The sequence below is a fragment of the Macaca mulatta genome, chromosome 4, assembly GCF_049350105.2.
Source record: "Macaca mulatta isolate MMU2019108-1 chromosome 4, T2T-MMU8v2.0, whole genome shotgun sequence".
NCBI classification, from domain to species: domain Eukaryota; kingdom Metazoa; phylum Chordata; class Mammalia; order Primates; family Cercopithecidae; genus Macaca; species Macaca mulatta.
This window is the reverse complement of record NC_133409.1, coordinates 88,542,855-88,561,565: the sequence shown is the minus strand read 5'-3', so window position 1 is coordinate 88,561,565 and position 18,711 is coordinate 88,542,855.

Genomic DNA, 18,711 nt, shown 5'->3' with positions numbered 1-18,711 from the left:
CCAACACTTTGGGAGGCTGAGGAGGGAGGATTGCTTGAGCCCAGGAGTTCAAGACCAGCCTGTGCAACATGGTGAGACTTTGTTTCTATAAAAAGAGGGAAAAAAAAAGAAAGAAAAGAAAAATTAGCCGAGTGTGGTGGCATGTGCCTGTAGTCCCAGCTACTTAAGAGGCTGAGCTAGGAGGATTGTTTGAGCCTGGGAGAGTGACGCTGCAGTGAGCTATGATCATGCTACTGTACTCCAGCCCGGACAAAAAAAAAAAAAAAAAAAAAAGACAAAAGAGAGGACTTGCCCATGTAGTAGGAGGTAAATCAAGACAGTATTGTGTGTGGGAAGCCAAACATAGAAACTAGACTGGGCATGGTGGCTCACGCCTGTAATTCTAACACTTTGGGAGGCCAAGGTAGGAGAATCACTTCAACCCAGGAGTTCGAAAACAGCCTGGGCAACAAAGTGAGAACCCATGTGTAAGAAAAATTTTTTAAATATATGGGCATGGCGGTGCATACCTACAACACCAGCTACTCAGGAGGCTGAGGCTGGAGGATCCCTTGAGCCCAGAAGATTGAGGCTGCAGTGAGCTATGATCACACCACTGCACTCCATGGGTGACAGAGTGAAACCCTGTCTCTAAATCAATCAATCAGTAAACAAATCATATGCATTGTTTCAAGAAGGAATGATCAGCTCTGTCAAATACTGTTGATAGCTTGAAAAAATGATGACTGAGAATTGACCAATAGATTTGACGGTATGAAGGTCATTGGTGGCTAAGCATTTTCAAGGAATGATAGGGGCAGAAGCTTGAAGGAGTGTGTCAAGGAGGGATAGGAAGAGGGGAAATGGAGATAACTAGCTTGGACAACTTTTGAAGATTTTTTTCTAAAAAAAAGGAAGCATAACTAAGTTCTCTTTTCTTCTCCCCTAGTGACTCTCCACTGACTCCTCCAGAATGTGACACTCCATTTTCACCAAACTGGTAACTCCTAGAAAAGTTATATCTGGGGGCCTTACAAATCTCAGTTGTCAGAAACACACTTGACCAACAGCCAATCATATGCCCATTCTCACCTCTGCTCTTTTCTGGTTCATGGGCCAGTTATCAACCTAGCATCTGGTCCTATTAACCCAGGTGTCTCCCTCAAACTCTGCCTCTCAACAGCCTTCCCAAACTCCCAGACTGGGTCAGGCATCTATAATCATGGGATCCTGAACTTTGCTCTATGGCACTTATCACAGTTTGTAATTATACACATTTTTGTATGATTATTTTATTTATGTTTATCTTTTCTACTATGCTGTGCTAAGAAACTGGGCTCTGGAGTCAGATCGCCAAGGTTCAAATCTTGATCACATGGACTAGTTGGATTGGCAGGTAATTTAGTCACACTGAGACACAGTTTTCGTATCTGTTAAATTAAAGTAGTATTCACTTCATCCCATTTTTGTGAGGCTGATACTGTGTAAAGGGTCTAAAGACTAGTGCCTGGCATTCAATTAACCTGAAAATCATTGTGAATATATTAAAGTAGAAAATACATATTTTAATATAGCCAAAGTAACCCAGAGCTAATCTGTTGCTTTCCACCTACTCTTCCCTCCTTCCGCTGCCGCTCAGGCTCACTGTGTTATATATTAGGCACATATCCTTTTTTACCTTTATTATACCCAACTGCAAAAACCATCATCTTACTGAATTTAGCAACTAATAGAATTTTTAAATGGTAATTATCTAAAATGTTATAAGAAATTCCGCCATTACGTTTTCTCTATGGTACAGAAGCCCCTTTGTTATTTTGGGGGAATACCCAACAAGTAAAAGGCACTGAGTGAGTTTTCCAGTTATCTGTTACTCCATAACAAGCCATCTCTCCACCTAGTGTCTTAAACCAACCATTTGTTATGTTTTATTATGGTCTGGTGGGTAACTTGGGCTCATCTGAGTAGTTCTTACTTGTCTCTATCATGCTATTGCAGGCAAAGAGAGGCTGGAGATAAAGTCATTTGTAGGCCTCACTGTGCTGAATGTCAAATGTGGTTTCTTCACTCACATGTTTAGGTGGAATGGAGTGATGGAACAGCAGCTGAGGACTAGGTGGATCTCTCTCTCTCTCTCTCTTTCTCCCTTTCTCTCTCTCTCTGTGTCTCTCTCTGTGTCTCTCTCTCTCTCTCTCTCTCTCCCCTTCCCCATCCCCTCTCTTTCTCTCCTCTCCATGGTCATCTCCTTGTGGTAGCTCGGCTCTTTAATAGTATGGAGATTTCAATGTGTTCACACTTCTTACATGATGGCTGGCTTTCCCAGAATGAGACCTATGTGGAAACTACAAGGCTTCTTACTTTGGCTCAGGAGTCACACAGTGTCACTTCTACTGCACTCTGTTAGTCAAAAGCAAGTCACAAGGACCAAGCCAGATTCAAGTGGCGGGGAATACACAAGAGTATGAATTCTGAGAAGCATGGTTCATTGAAGGGCCATCTTTGAGGACTAATGACCGAAGTGAGCCTGTACACATATACAATAAAACCACAAAGACTCTGTCTTTAAGAAGCTTATAGTATTGTGGAGGGCAGGGGTTTTTAACTTTTGCACTAGTGACTCTTTTTATTAAATACATTTTATTTTTAGAGTAGTTCTGGATTTATAAAAACATCGCAAAGACAGTACAGTTCACATATACCCTACATCCAGTTTCCCCTATTATTAACATCTTACATTGATATGGTACATATATTACAATTAAAGAGCCAATCAGTTGACATATTATTATTACTACAACTACAGTCTATACCCATATTTCCTGAGTTTTAACCTAAAGTCTGTTTTTTGTTCAAGGGTCCCATACATTACATTTAGTGTTCCTATCTCCTTAGATGCCTCTTGGCTGTGATAATTTCTCACACTTTATTTGTTTTTGATGGCCTTGACAGGTCTGTTGTTGTTGTTGTTGTTGTTGTTGTTTTTTCAGATGGAGTCTCGCTCTGTCACCAGGCTGGAGTGCAGTGGTGTGGTCTCAGCTCACTGCAACCTCTGGCTCCTGGATTCAAGCAATTCTCCTGCTTCAGCCTCCCAAGTAGCTGGGATTACAGGTGCACGCCACCACATGCAGCTTATTTGTGTATTTTTAGTAGAGACAGGGTTTCAGCATGTTGGCCAGGATGGTCTCCATCTCTTGACCTCGTGATCCACCCGCCTTGTCCTCCCAAAGTGCTGGGATTACAGGCATGAGCCACCGCACCTGGCCAGGTTTTGTTTTTTTTAGAGATAGAGTCTTGCTCTATCACCCAGGCTATAGTGCAGTGGTGTGATCACTGCTTACTGCAGCCTCAACCTCCGTGCCTCCCAAGTAAGCAGCAGTGTGAGCAACCATGCCTCACTAAGTTTTATATTTTTTGTAGAGACAGGGTTTTGCCGTGTTGCCCAGGTTAGTCTTGAACTCCTGGGCTCAAGTGAACCTCCTGCCTTGGCCTCCCAAAGTGCTGAGATTATAGGTATGAACCACCACACCTGGCTCCTTGGCAGTTCTGAGAAGCCCTGGTCAGATGTTTTATCAAATGCCTCTCTATTGGAATTTGTCTGATGCTTTTCTCATGATTACATTGGGGTTAGGGCACACACACTATCAATATGACTTACCATTGTTGATGTAACTTCTGACTACCTGGCTGAGGTAGTGTTTGCTAGGTTTCCTCTGTAAAGTTACTCCCCCATGAAACTCCCCTCCCACCTTCTACTGTGGAAGTCAGTAAATCAGCCCACACTTGAGGAGGGGAGAATTATACTCCCTCTCCTTAAGGTAGGTTATTTATATAAATCATTTGGAATTATTTGGCAAGGAAGATTTGTTTCTTCTCCTCTTATTAGTTATTTTTCAATAATTTACTTACATTAATATAGACTCATGGTATTTATATTATACTTTGAGTTATAACCCATTACTACTTTGTGTATTTTGTTGTTTAAATAGTTCTAGTTTTAGACATCAGGAGCTCTTTCTGATGGTTCCTGTATCCCTTTGACATACCCCTAACAATGTGGGTTTTGTTTTGTATCTGAGCACTTCCTATTTTCTAGCACTACAAGATGCTCCAGGCCCACTTTGTATATTTTCTGCCCCAGTCCTAGAGTCAACCTTTCATCTAAGGACCCCTAAGTTCCTTTTTTTAGAAGCCAAAATTTGTGGGGTGTTTAACAGCTTCCTTGGCCTCTGCTTATTACATGCTAGTAGCAACCTTTCTCCTGTAGTCATGAAAATCAGTGATGTTTCCAGACATTGTCAGATGTCTCCTGGAAGGCAAAATGGCCCCAAGTTGAGAACCACTGCTATAGAGATAGACCTGCTGAAAATTACATTAAGATAATATAATGGAGAGCAGTGGGAGAATTCCAGAAGAAGCCTCTGAACCTGTCAGCAGATATTGCTGAAGGATTCAGAGGAGGTTTGCCAGAGAAAGTACCATTTGAACTGAGAATTGATCTGCAATTCTCAGTTTTATTGAGCAATTTTCACAAGCCAGACATAAGGTAATGTTTTACTTTCATTATTTCTTATAATTCCAACCTTAAAAAGCAGGTATTATTGTCACTTTACAGCTGAAGAAACTAAGGTTCAAAGGGACAAAATAACTTGCTTAGGGTGCTTGAGCTGGTCTTGAAAGACCCAGCTGTGCATGTGGATGGAAAGTTACAAGGGTACTGACATGTGCCCACAGTGCTTAAGTCAAGACTATCTCAACTACTTTCTTTGTTTATAAACGTGCAATACCACTTCATTTTAAATTTATTTTTTCCCATTGAATTCTGGGTTCTTGAGAGCAGGAACCATGCAGTGTTCATCTTATTTCTAGCACATCTGCTTTCTAGCACAATGTTTGCAGTGATGGGTGTTCAATAAATGTTTTACAAGTGAACTAATATTAGTCTGTGTCAACAAATTCACCACTTATAGCTTATGGAATTAATTCACAGTTCCTTCCGGTCAGATCACTATCCTGGCAGTACCTCTGGTAGAGTACCCATTGCTGGACACACCAGCCAACCTCCAGGAGTCTTTTAGTCATTCTGTCTCATTGTTTTACTCTCAGCATCCCACAAGGCTAGTTGGCTGGTATTGTGACTTCCTCAAATGATTATGGTATGTGATCATAATATGTTGCCATGGGTTAGAGCTGCAAAACAGGAGTTCTGTAAGGGAGAGAAAAATAAGCTACATCTCTAATATTAAAATGTCAGAATGTATTGTTACTAATTTCCACATGTAACCCCAATTATATATATATGTATATATATGTTTATGTATATATTCTTTTGAAAATTCCTTTATCTTGATTGTTGTAGCATTTTAAGAGGAAATTTATGCAGATTATGAAAGAGGTTTTTTTCCTTTCTTTAAATTCCTTACCATTCTCTCAGTAATTTCCTTTTATTTAATTTATTTATTAATTTTTGGTGTTTGTGAGGATGGAGTCTTTCTTCTCGTTTATTAAACAAAACAAGGGGAGAAATGTCCTTTTTTTGTTCCTTTTCTTTATTCTACAACTTTTGGATCTGCTATTTGCAGTTGCTCTGAAATTTTGTCCATTGAATTAGAAGTTGCTCTCTGGTTTCAAGACTCTTTCTTCCTTTCCTTTGCTAAAATTTGGTCTAATTAAAAAAACAGTAGATCATAGTTAAATAAAACTGTACCCAGGATAACCCTAATTTCCATATGCAGATTTATCTGCACTGACAGCCACCCCCCTTACACACACACACACTCTCTCTTTCTCATTCTCCTTTCCCTCCTCTCCATCTCCCTATTGCATTGTGTATGACTGATTTTCAGAGCACCTTCGCTGTTTCCCCCTTCTCGTTCCCTTCCCATAAAATATCTAGACAGGAAGGAGGTGGCTGCAGAGGCTGAACAATCTCATATTCTGCCTGCAATGTCATCGTTTCTTTCCCCCATTTTAGGGGGCTGAAGTTGCCCAGCAAGGGATGCAGAGGAGCTGGAAAGGAAGGGGGGAGCTCTCCAGAGGCAGCTGCGGTCAGGGGCAGGGACTGCCGCCAGATGTGCCTGCCTTTCTGGGCTTTGATGCGAAAGGGGCAGCAGGAGGAAATATTGGGAGACAAAAGCCCCGGTTTAAATGATCATTTTCTTTATTTAACATGGCAGCAGACACTCTCTGCGTAGGATCACCATGCCGAGCATAAACTGGACTTTCCCACTTGCCTGGCAGGAGTCAGACAGATCCCTGTGTGCTAAATGAACATCTGAGGTAAGACCCACTGTTTCAGATACTTGCTTTTTTCCTAATCAATTAATTTTCTTAAATATATGTTTCAGCCTCAACCACAAACAGTATAGTGGGGGCAAATCTGTGTTCATGTGTATCTAAAAAGCCAAGAAAAAGCAGAGGTGTAATAGATTCAAGTCAATTTGGGGAGGTTAGTTACTTTGTCAATTCTGTGTATGCTGTTTGTTTTTTAGGAAAAATATTTGGTTTAAGAATAGACTAGTGTCATTATAATCCACCACTGGTGATAATACTGATGTTCAGACTCTTAAAAAAACTTTGTAAAAAGACAGTGAGCTACAGATGCATGTGTTGTATTTTTAGCTCACATACAAATATTAGAACTCTTGTTAAAATGATAGGGTTTTTTTTTTGTTTTTTTTTTTTGTTTTTTTTTTTTTTAGCAAAGAAGGAATGAATGCTGCATAATTAAGTACAGTATTTAATTTGGCTGTTGTGAAGCAAAAGAATAAGGTAATAATTTTTATTGTACTAATCAGTCTCAAGATGTTCTCTGTGTTAATTGGGTTAAAAAAATTGCAGTACTTATTAGAAATTCTAATTTCACAATGCAGCACTGACAATAAGCTCAGCCAGTGAATTATTCACATCTTTAATTTGCTCACTTAATGACAGTGTTCTGTAATCAGAGTGCAGAGACTGCTGCCTATGCATTATGTATGATGCTCAGGACTTAAATGCAGGACATTATGAAGCTCTCAGTGGTTCAGTAATTAGTTTTCCACAAGACAGGATTTAGATATTCACAGATAAAAGTCCACAGTTGGATAATACTAAGGTTGCAACACAAAATAACAAAGGAAAGGAAGCTCAAAGTTTAGACTGAAACTTTGTCTCTAGGGCCTTGTCCACCGTGGAAACAGAATCATGCCACCTGAAATAGTTGCCTAGCTCTGATCACATGTTTGAAAACTGTTTTTGAACAAAGTTGTAGCAGGCAAGGCATTTGAACAATTTCAGTGGACCAGAGGGGAAAGATAAAACCTTTTTAATTAGTGTTCACAGAAGCCCTGCAATATATCCTCCTAACAAGTCTGTAGTATGCATAGCAGGCATCCTCAATGTGCTTTGTAACTTACTTAGTGCAAATGCAAATCAGGTTACAATAGTGTTTGGCTGTAATTGTGTTTGTAAAAGGGTTACATGCCCAAATGGAGATTGAGCTTGCTCATGGTTTTGTTCCAATTGCTTCTGAGGGAAGGTTTGAAAATCAAATGAGATATTAAGTAAATCTGGGCATGAAAGGAAGTAGATCGGAATTGTCAGTGCAACTTTGGAATTTCTTACACTTGTCAGTTTGGAGTTGTCAGTTTTTCCTTAATGATGCTAAGGTTGTTCTGTCATAATTATGTAACTTTAATGGATTACCCAGCCCATTAGCAGTACTTTAAAAATGTATACTAGGTTTCAGAAAACATGTCACAGTATCATTTCTAAAGTTTAGTAAGTAACTTGAAATCTTTAAGTGATTTTTTTAAAAGAAGAACATACTGTTATGGTAGACATATAGGGTATTTTTGAGAACTTAAATATTAATATTTACTAATAAAATCTCACTGCTTTATCATTTATCAGTCTAAGATTTGTGCTCATTTTCAAAATCCAGGAGTTAGAATCCTTAGTAAAAATTGGTATCCAACATTGGAATACACAGCAATACTTGTTAAAAAATACCTTTTATAGGTTAGAGCATTATCTACAAGAAAGTTGAGCTGAGAAGTCTTATAAGCAAATGTAATGTTTAGTAAATAATGAAGGGTCAAATTTCTGAAAGTTACATTTTACCATACATTTGAAAAATTCAGAATTAAAAAATTTAAGTCACATCTCCAAATTTGACTTCTAATTTCTAGAACTAAAAAGTTACTTCAAAAAACCAAAAAAAAAATTTTTTTTTCCCCATAAATGTTTAGGAAGCTGTTGCCTCTGTGATACTTAGAACATATTCTTTGGAAATGATGTTTGGTTGGAGCAGAATTAGGATACTAAGCAGCTGAGCAGGTCACCTGGCTTTGACTTGGGTTTGGATACAGGTTAGCATCCATGTATGGGTAACATGTGGCAATCCAATCAGATGGTAGTCGTGGTGCTGGTGGTAGCTGAACAGAGTTTAATAAACAAATAAATAAATAAATAAAAATAGAGAAATGGTTGAGAATTAGGAAACTTCAGTTCTATTCCCATTTTTGCTACAAAACAGCCATAAAGTTGTTATAGGGATAAATGAGGTAGAAGCAAAAGTTTTTTTGAAGATTATAAAGCAGTAGATAAAAACAAGGGAGCTATTTAACATAAAACTAAATGTATTTCTTTGAACCTGTGTTATTCATTATGGCGGGGATTGCCATCCACATTTGCAACACTCTATAGTGCTAAAATGTCAAAATATTCTCAAGCATATCAATTTAAATGTAATTAAATGAAAAATAAGCCATGAGGGGAAAAAAGTATTTTTCTTAGGTATTTGGGGGAGAATAAGAGCATTTTGAAGTCTCATAAATATCAATTTGGTGTTACCACTCCAAAAAGATTAGCAATCATCATGCTTTAGAGAGTTCTTCTACCCATAACTTAAGAGACACTTGCATATTAATATTCTAAAAAGCCTTATGCATGAAATGTCTGCTAATTACTAAGATTTTAGCCATCTTTTTCATTCTAGATTGTATGATTGAGATTGAAATCATTTATATGACTAGAATTTTGGAGCTCTTTTCCTCACTAAAAGTCAATTTATATATCAATCAATCAATAATTGGCTATCGGCTGGGTGTGATGGCTCACACTGTAATCTCAGCACTTTGGGAGGCTGACATGGAAATGGAAAGCAAGTTGATCAGATGTGTGTTTCACTTGAGGTAAGGAGTTTGAGACCAGCCTGGCCAAAGTGGTGAAACTCCAACTCTACTAAAAATACAAAAATTAACTAGACATGGTGGTATGGACCTGTAGTCTCAGTCATTAGGGAGGCTGAGGCAGGAGAATTGCTTGAATCTGGGAAGTAGAGGCTGCAGTGAGCCTGTTGTGCCACTGTACTCCAGTCTAGGCAACATAGCAAGACTCTGTCTCAAAAAAGTTTTTTTTTTCTTTTTTTTTAAATTGGCTATCTATTAATTATTTTTTCAGCACCTACTGAACACTTATAATGCTAGCAAAAATAACATGATAACTTCCTGTCATTCTTGAGAGGCAGTATCCCCATATTCCAGGTGAGAAATTGAAGCCTAAAGAAGTTAAGTAACTTGACAGCACAACAGAGCTGGTGAGTGGAAGTTGGAATTGAACGAGCTTTAGGTCCTCAATTTGCAGCGAATAGACTACATTTTAAGTTTCCAAGGCCTTCTCTAAGACTGAAAGAAGGTAGACTGAAAGAGGTTCTTGTCCTCAAACTACTCACAGTGGTAATACTTGAATTTCTTCTGCCTGGCTCAGTTGTTGGTCAGGACTCTTGTTCCTCATGGTGCAATCCAGAGACCAGCAGCATTGGCATCATCCAGAACTTGGCTTGGCTGCTTCTCAAACATTAATGTGGACTTTGAATCACCTTGGTGTCTTTACAATGCAGACTCTTATTCAGTAGGTTTGAGATGGGGCCCGAGATGCTTTTCTGACAAGTTTCCTGATGATGCAATGTTGCTGTTTGGGAAACCTCCATTTGGTGAGTTCTACAATTTGTCTTGTTTTTCAGTGTGTCTAAGGTAGGCCCAGTATTCCTAACTGGGTTCCTCACTGAGTCATAGCTTTCCTCCAATTCTGATGTTCTCTTGATCCAAATAGAAGAGCTTTCACTTTGACTTCTTGACTACAGCCCTCTGCTGCCCTGGATGCCAACCCACATAGCTATGACCCTGCCTTTCTGCTTAGCTCTAGCTTAGACTTTCTTTTGAGTCCACACTCCAAGTTACCAGTGATGTTCTAACATGATCCTGGTTAGGGATCTTCATTTATTCCTCTTCATCAAAACCAACTATGAAGTCCATTAAAAACCTGCAAGCCTTCTAGGTCTACAACCATAAGATTTTAATTCTGGGGTGAGTTTTTGGAATTGTATTTTCTTTTACAAAGTTTTATAGTTGATTCTCATGGGTGTCACATACAGAGAACAACTTTCCTAGAGGCCCCTGCTATGGTCTGTCCCGATGGGAACACCTTAGAAAGTAATATTGGCATGGCTTGGGTTCAAGTTTGCAATACACTGACAACCTTTTGTCTATGCCTCTATGTTAGCAATGAGAGCACAGCATGGAGAGAACTTAAAACTTTACTGAACTAGTTTCAGAAGGCCTTGCTGAGTGAGTGGCATTTGAATTGGATAGCCATTGAATGAATAGGTCCTTTGTTCAGGCCAATGGGGTAGCATATAAAATGATAGTTAAAAGTGAGAAGTGTCTTAAGTAGACATCCATTTGGACAAAAGTGTTTTTTTAACACATGGAAAGGAGAAGTAGGAGATAAAATTATAAAGGTAGGTAAAAGCCTCATTTTTAGAACTTCATGTGTTACACCAAACAGTATGTGCTTTATTCTACATATTGTGAGGATTGTCAGATATTAAGATGGAAAGCAAGCTGATCAGATGTGTGTTCCAGAAAGATAACCTTGGCATTGAGACAGATGAATTCAGTGAGGCTAGACTGAAGACAAAGAGACCAGTTAGGTACCTGTGGTAATAGAGTGTGAGAGATGGAGAGGGATCCTTTCCTTGTGCCATATACCTGGGCCCTGAACCTAAGTTCCTCTGTCTCAGACACAGATGATGTTTTGTTTTTTAAACTTACATTTCATAGCAATAGCCTGCTAAGCCTCTTAGACCTTATAAATGGCATGGCCTTGAGAATTCAGGTAACTCAAAGCTTTTATGAGCCATCAGTAGTTCTTACTTCTCCTGATTATTTTATTTTATAGTGCTCAGACACCTAGCTCTAGGGTTCTTCCCTTAGGAGATACTTAGAGCTTTTAAGGTAATTATTTAGGAGAAAAATCTTCTACTAATGGCCTAAGATAAATTTGAAACCAGTTAATGAGCAGCTGTATGAATGCCAATGGTTGGGAGACTTGTGTCTAGGCCTGTTGAATACACTGCTTTTGCCCTAGCTTTGGAGAGAGACTGTGTTATCCTTGACCTAGCTTGAGTTTTTAGGTCCTGCCTCTGGATTTGTTCCTTTTACAGTGAGAGCTCCAGTCAGATGCCTTTTAAAAGTGAGCGTAGATGTGGCTGGGTGCAGTGGCTCACGCCTGTAATCCCAGCAATTTGGGAGGCCTAGGTGGGCAGACCACCTGAGGTCAGGAGTTCGAGACTAGCCTGGCCAACATGGAGAAACCCCGTCTCTACTAAAAATACAAAAATTAGTTGGGCATGGTGACAGGCGCCTAGAATCCCAGCTACTCAGGAGGCTAGGCAGGAGAATCACTTGAACCCAGGATGCTGGGGAGGTTGCAGTGAGCTGAGATTGTGCCATTGTACTCCAACCTGGGTGACACAGCGAGACTCCGTCTCAAAAAAAAAAAAAAAAAAAGTAAGTGTAGATGTATTGCTTCACCAGACTTCATTTACTCACCTCTACATGGAAAGCTCACTAAATTCTAACAACTACATATATTGTATCATAGACTATATTTTGGAGACAATAATCCTCTCAGATGTGCTTAGGCATTTCAACAAGTTTTTGACCCAGCCTAGTTTCTTCTGATTTCCATTTCTGTTCTGTACTTCCTTGTTCTTAGCTCAACTCTGTCTTCCTTTGTGGGGTAAACTGAGTGTCCCCCTCCCACGAAGATTTCCACTTCATAACTCTCAGAGCCTGTGAATATGTTACTTATACAGTAATCCTCCCTTACCTGAAGTTTTACTTTCCATAGTTTCAGTTATCCATGGTGAATCACAGTCTGAAAATATTAAGTGAAAAACTCCAGAAATAAGTAATTTGTAAGTTTCAATGCTGTTCTGATTAGTGTGATGAAATCTGTCACCATACCACACTGTCCTACTCTGTTCCACCTGGGTGTGAATCATCCATTTGTCCAGTGAACCCATGCGATAGACACTACAGGCCCATTAGTCACTTAGTAACTGTCTCCATTATCAGATCTACTGGTGAGGTATTGCAGTGCTTGTGGTCAAGTAACCCTTAGTTTACTTAACAATGTCCCCAACGTGCAAGAGTACTGATGCTAGCATATTGTTAAAATTATTCTGTTTTATCATTAGTTATTGTTGTTAATTTCTTACTTTGCCTAATTTATAAATTTTATTATGGGTATGTATGTATAGGAAAAAACAGAGTATATATAGGGTTCATTATTTTCCTTGGTTTCAGGCATTCACTGGGGGTCTTATCTCCCTTGAGAATAAGAGGGGGAATACTCTATGGCAAAAGGGACTTAGGAGATATGATTAAGAATTTTGAAATGGGAAATTATTCTGGATTTTCTGGGTGGGATTTGTGTAATCTCAAGGGTCTTTTTTAAAAGGTAGGCAGGAAAGAATCAGAGAAAGGAGGTGCTACTGTGCTGAATTTGAAGACAGAGGCAGGGACTATGAGCCAAGGAAGGCAGGCATCCTGTAGAAACTGCAAAAGGATGGAAACAAATTTTACCATACAGCCTCCAGAAGGAACCAACCCTGCCAGTATTGGACTTCTTATATCCAGAACTGTAAGACATCAGATTTGTATTATTTTAAGCCACAAAGTTTGTGACAATTTGTTACAGCAGTAATAGAGTATTAATATAGCATATGGTGTACCTTTAACTGATTTGTTTCTTTGCTCAGTGTATCCTACTGATAACATTTTTTTTGGTTCATCGTCGCTCTTTCTTGACTACTTCTCTTTTATTGAGTCAGCACCCTTACTTTTTCTGGGCATCCATTTCCTCACTTAATGACAATAGTGTTATCTAGGAGATGAGTGACTGCTGGCACTGTTCTGAGGTGAGTGAGGTTAAGGCCAGCAAAGCACGCCACAGTGTCTGCTGTACAGCAGGTGTGTAATGGATGCAACTGCTGTCCCTTCGTGGGCTTTTGCCAACCTGATCATTGGGGTTTTACTCACAATCTTGGAGAAATTTAAAAGCTGTTTTGCATATTGGCAGCTTATAGGATAAAAAAATTCATTTAGAATTTAGATTAGTAAGTGCTCAGTGCTAATAGCATTTCTAGATTAATTTCATTTTCTTCAATCCATTTCAAATCTCATTTAAAAGATATTTTAATTTTGAATTATTGACTTTTGTGGTAAAATACATCTCATTTGTGGCCATGTCTACACTTTACGTACTGAACTAGCTAAAGCAAAGCAGAACAGAATTCCTCCCCACCCCTACCCCCCCAACACACTAGAGTCCACGGTACATTTAATGTCCTACATAGATAGAGGCCTTAAGGGTTAAGTGAGAATGTGGGTGAAAGTACTTTGTCAGTCTTTTGCTGTGCAATATAATTTGTTGGTACATTGTTGCATTTATAAGGTTATGAGCTCCTTGAGACTAATACTGTGTATTATTTCCTTGGATCCCCAATGCCTTACAAGATTTATTAAATAAATTACTAAATAAGTTAGAAAATTAGAGTGGGGGAAGGAAATGAAGAAGAGATGGAGAAAAGGAAGATAAAGAACTGGATTTGGTAGTTCTTTGAGTAGGATCACTCACTAGTTGTCTTGAAAATGGCTCCTGATCCCTGTATTTGTGCTCTCACCCACTAACCTATACACAGCTGGTGTGTAAACGCTAAACCCTCCCTCACATGAACTTGTCTCAGTAACTCAGGCTGCCCAACTAGGGTGGGCATGTAAAGCAACCCACTCCTTATATGAGTTTACTATTGTTGCCATAAGCAAGAACCATAAATGAGGTGGATTAAAATGACACAGATTTGTTATCTTACAGTTCTGTAGGTCAGAAGTCTGGTCCAGAGTCTTAGCTCTCACCAGGCTAAAACCAAGGTGTCAGCAAGCTGTGTTACTGTCTGGAAGTTCTAGGGGAGAATCTGCCTTGCTCATTTGAGTTGCTGGCAGAATTCAGTTCCTGGTGGTGGTGGGGCTGAGACCTCACTTTCTTGTTTACTGTCTGAGGGATGTTTCCAGCTTCTTAAGGTCATCCACATTCATGGGCTCATAGATCTGTTCCTCCATCTTCAAAGCCCACAATGGCAAGTCCAGTTGCTCCCTCACTTCAAATTTCTCCTCCTCCTTATTCCATATGATCTTTCTGGCCCATTCTTTTGCCTCTCTCTTTCAATTTCCAAAACTCATGATTACTTTGGATCCACATGGATAATCCAGAATAATCTCCCCAGCTAAAGATCCTTAACTTAATCATACCTGCAAAGTCCCTTTTGCCTTTAAGGTAAAATACTCATAGGTTCCATGGATGAAGAGGTAGAACTCTTTAGGGCATCATTATTCGTTTATCATAGCCCCTAATTTATAACATTTGTCTATATTTTAATTATTCCACATTTTGTTTTCTGATTTGTGTAATAGAATTTTTTTTTTTTCTTTTTGGAGACAGAGTCCCGCTCTGTCTCCCAAGATGGAGTGTAGTGGTGTGATTTCAGCTCACTGCAGCCTCCACCTCCTGGGCTCAAGTCATTCGTGTGCCTCAGCCACCTGAATATCTGGGATTACAGGCATGTGCCACCACACCTGACTAATTTTTGTATTTTTAGTAGAGACAGGGTTTCACCATGTCGGCCAGGCTGCTCTCGAACTTCTGGCCTCAAGTGATCCACCCACCTTGGCCTCCCAAAGTGCTGGTACTACAGGAGTGAGCCACCATGCCTGGCCTTGATTTGTGTGATAGTATTTTTAGTTTCTCTCTAAACGTCAGTTATCCATTCTCAGAACTCTATCAGGCATCTAGTTCAACTCTGTTGTCAGCTCCATTTTTCTGCAATATAAAGTCATTTTTACCCCAGTTTGTTTCAATCCAGTTAGATTCAATTAAATTCAACAATAATTTATTGTCTGCTGGAAACATTCCTAGTATGATAAAGTAAGGTATAGAGTTTGTAATCTGCTTGTAGAGATAAGACGTATTCACAGGAGATAGAGAAAAATGCAAGACAGAATACAGACACCTACCAACCTACCATGTGTATATTACAGACAAGGGAGCTAGAAGGGGAAGATTAACATGCATTGGTGGGATTAAGTAAACAAAGTTGTGATTATGCCTGGCTGAAGTCACTTATATGCTATGATTTAAGGGACAATGGGAAGGTCCTTCTGCTTGAAACTACCTCCATACATAGCCTGAAATTTGTTGCATCACTTTGTCACTATTATATCACATCCATTTAGTTTAACAAGCACTCTCTTTTATCAAGGCATCCTGCAAAACTCTTGCTCTTCATATAAATATTCTTTTTTTTTGAGACAGAGTCTCGCTCTGTCATCCAGGCTGGAGTGCAGTGGCGTGACCTTGGCTCACTGCAATCTCTGCCTCCCGGGTTCAGACCATTCTCCTGCCACAGCCTCCGGAGTAGCTGGGAATACAGGCACCTGCCACCATGCCCAGCTAGTTTTTTTTGTATTTTTAGTATAGACGGGGTTTCACAGTGTTAGCTAGGATGGTCTCCATCTCCCGACCTTGTGATCCGCCCACCTTGGCCTCCCAAAGTGCTGGGATTATAGGCGTGAGCCACCACACCTGGCCAAATAGTCTTAATTTTTAATTGAACCACTGTATACTAATCCCTGTACTTTAGTTTGAATCAACTTTCTGTAGATTTTTTTTTTTTTTTTTTGAGAGAGAGTCTTGCTCTGTTGCCCAATCTGGAGTGCAGTGGCGTGATCTTGGCTCACTGCAACCTCCACCTCCCGGGGTCAAGCAATTCTCCTGCCTCAGCCTCCCAAGTAGCTGGGACTACAGGCATGTGCCATCATGCCTGGCTAATTTTTGTATTTTTAGTAGAGATGGGGTTTCACCATGTTGGTCAGGCTGGTCTCGAACCCCTGACCTCATGATCTGCCTGCCTCAGCCTCCTAAAGTGCTGGGATCACAGGCGTGAGCCACCACGCCTGGCCACTTTCTATAGGTCTTTAAAGAATATTTCCCTTCTAAATTTGTTGTCCTGATAACTTGATAGGGTTTCTAACAGCAGACATTTCGAGACCTCAGTAATACATAAATGAAGTTAAGTCAGGACCAAATGAGAAAAAGCCTTGGAAAACTGATCTAGGCCAGGACACCTTTTATTCTCTGATGATGCCCCTAAGAGAAATTAACATGACAGTAGTGCTGACTCCCATGGAGTGTGGCCAGGAGTCCATATTCCAATGTTCAAGGGCAAGTAGTCCCTCTGAAGCAAACTCCTATTAACATCATAGAAGTTCTTAAAATGTTAAGTAGTGATGCAGCTATAGAAGTATTTGGACAAGAGTAGATAATTATAGTCAAGTCACGGTAGCTTGTTTTCAAAATGCTAGATCCAGAACCTTAGCTAGTGTCTGAGGATACGGATCTAAGTTCCAGCTCCATTAGGGAGAGGTAGCTGACAAGAGGTAGATAAATTCGGATTCCAAACAAATGGCCTAGAGTTCAGAAAGAAGGCTTGAACATAAAGTGGACACCATAGCTGAAGCCCAGAATAGAGTGGGACAAAGGATCGAGCTTGGAGCTTGGAGCACTAGTGTCATGGGAGACATGGGCTTTGGATGACAGGACAAATTTCCGATCATTGGCATCATGACTGTAATATCCAATGAGGCCCTATTCTCTTTGGCTCTGGCAGGACAGGATTCACTGACTGTTGTTCTTCAGGACTTGTAATGGCACAGGCCATTGTAGGCTCTAACTGTCAGCCTTAGAGGAATAAGAAGAGCACAGTCAGTTACCACTAGGGGCTTTATGGTAAAAATAACATCACAGGCATTTGTCCCACCTATGTAGTAGAGTTTGTCTTATGCCATATGAATCCAGTCATGATTGAATTAACAAATTATTCCTATTAAAGTGTTACTCTAAATCTAGACCTTGGTCATTAAATTATTTGTTCATTTTGTTCATTTTCTAAGCTAAAAATGTAGGTTGTATTTTAGCCGAATAGAAGAAATGAATTCTAATAATTCAAGTTCTCTGAAGATGAAATGAGAGGCCATGGGCTCCCTGAAACTGGAAGGATCAAAACATATATTGGGTGACCATTTGGCAGATGAGATGTTGAGGGATTAAACGATGACATTTAAGGTCCCTCCCAATCTTAAAACCCTATCTAAGCCAGGATGATATAAATATACCCAGGGTTCACAGACATTATTTTTATTTACTGAACACCTGGATTCTTTTAAATATTAGAAAACACTTATTAATTAGAAGAGATATTAAAATGGAATAATTTTCATTAAGCATGCCTGGCCATTTTTAATTACTTTCTTCAATTTAAGATCCCCTTAATACACTGATTACTTATTAGATAAACCAATAATCTTCTATGAGTTGCAGTAAAATGCAAATTTATGCATAAAATTTAAATGTTACAGATAGTCATATACAGTGAGGATCCTCCTTTTTTTAAGCATAAAATTCATACTGGTATATTTTATTACATAGTTGTTTATTTTAATCCTGAAATAAAACCAAAGTTTGTCTTCTAGTTACACTGAATTTCAATGGCCTTTTAAATTGTAATTTAGCTCAGAGTTCTTTTAGAAGAAGGGCCTATCTGTACCTAAGATGTATGTTGCCCTAGGTAAGGCTGTTACCCAAACAATCCCTGCTGTACCTGGCAGTCTGTGAAGAAAAAGTCTAAAGAAATGGTGTGTGATTTTGGAATTGGTGTCTATATCTAGGAATAGGGTCCTCTGAGAAAGGCCTTTTCTAAATTTTTGCTTTGGTGCCTCCAGTTCAAGTCTGGAATTACCAAAGTTTTGTGCTTCAGAGATCATTAGTGATGACGTTTGCCTCACTGAGTCATAGTGAGTTTGAGTGCCTTATTTATTCATCTGTTGTACTTAAGAGTTCTCTAAGCTCCTTTACTTCCAATCTGACAGTGACTCATAATTTCATTTATGGGATTCAGTGACATGTACAAGATCACATTGTCAGTAGATTGGAGTCGTGTTACCTCCTCTTGTGATGCTGGGCTACAGCCTTCACAGTACTTCTTTACATTTTTATGTCTCTAATGACTACAAGGTGACTAAATCAAACCTTATTTGTCTGATGGTAGGTAAAATAAGGTTACAATCTAGACCATTAAATATAATTCCTATTTACTGAAAAATAATGTTTGTAAGATTTGTAAGTACTTAGTTTTTTCCTAAGGTATTTACTAAACCTTATAATGTGTAGTATATATTTTACAAATAATATAGATGTCAATCATATGTATTAAGATATCAGATATTTACAGGTTTCAGGATACTTAGCATTTTAAAAATAAATTGCTACTTATACAGTAATAGTTCACTTGTT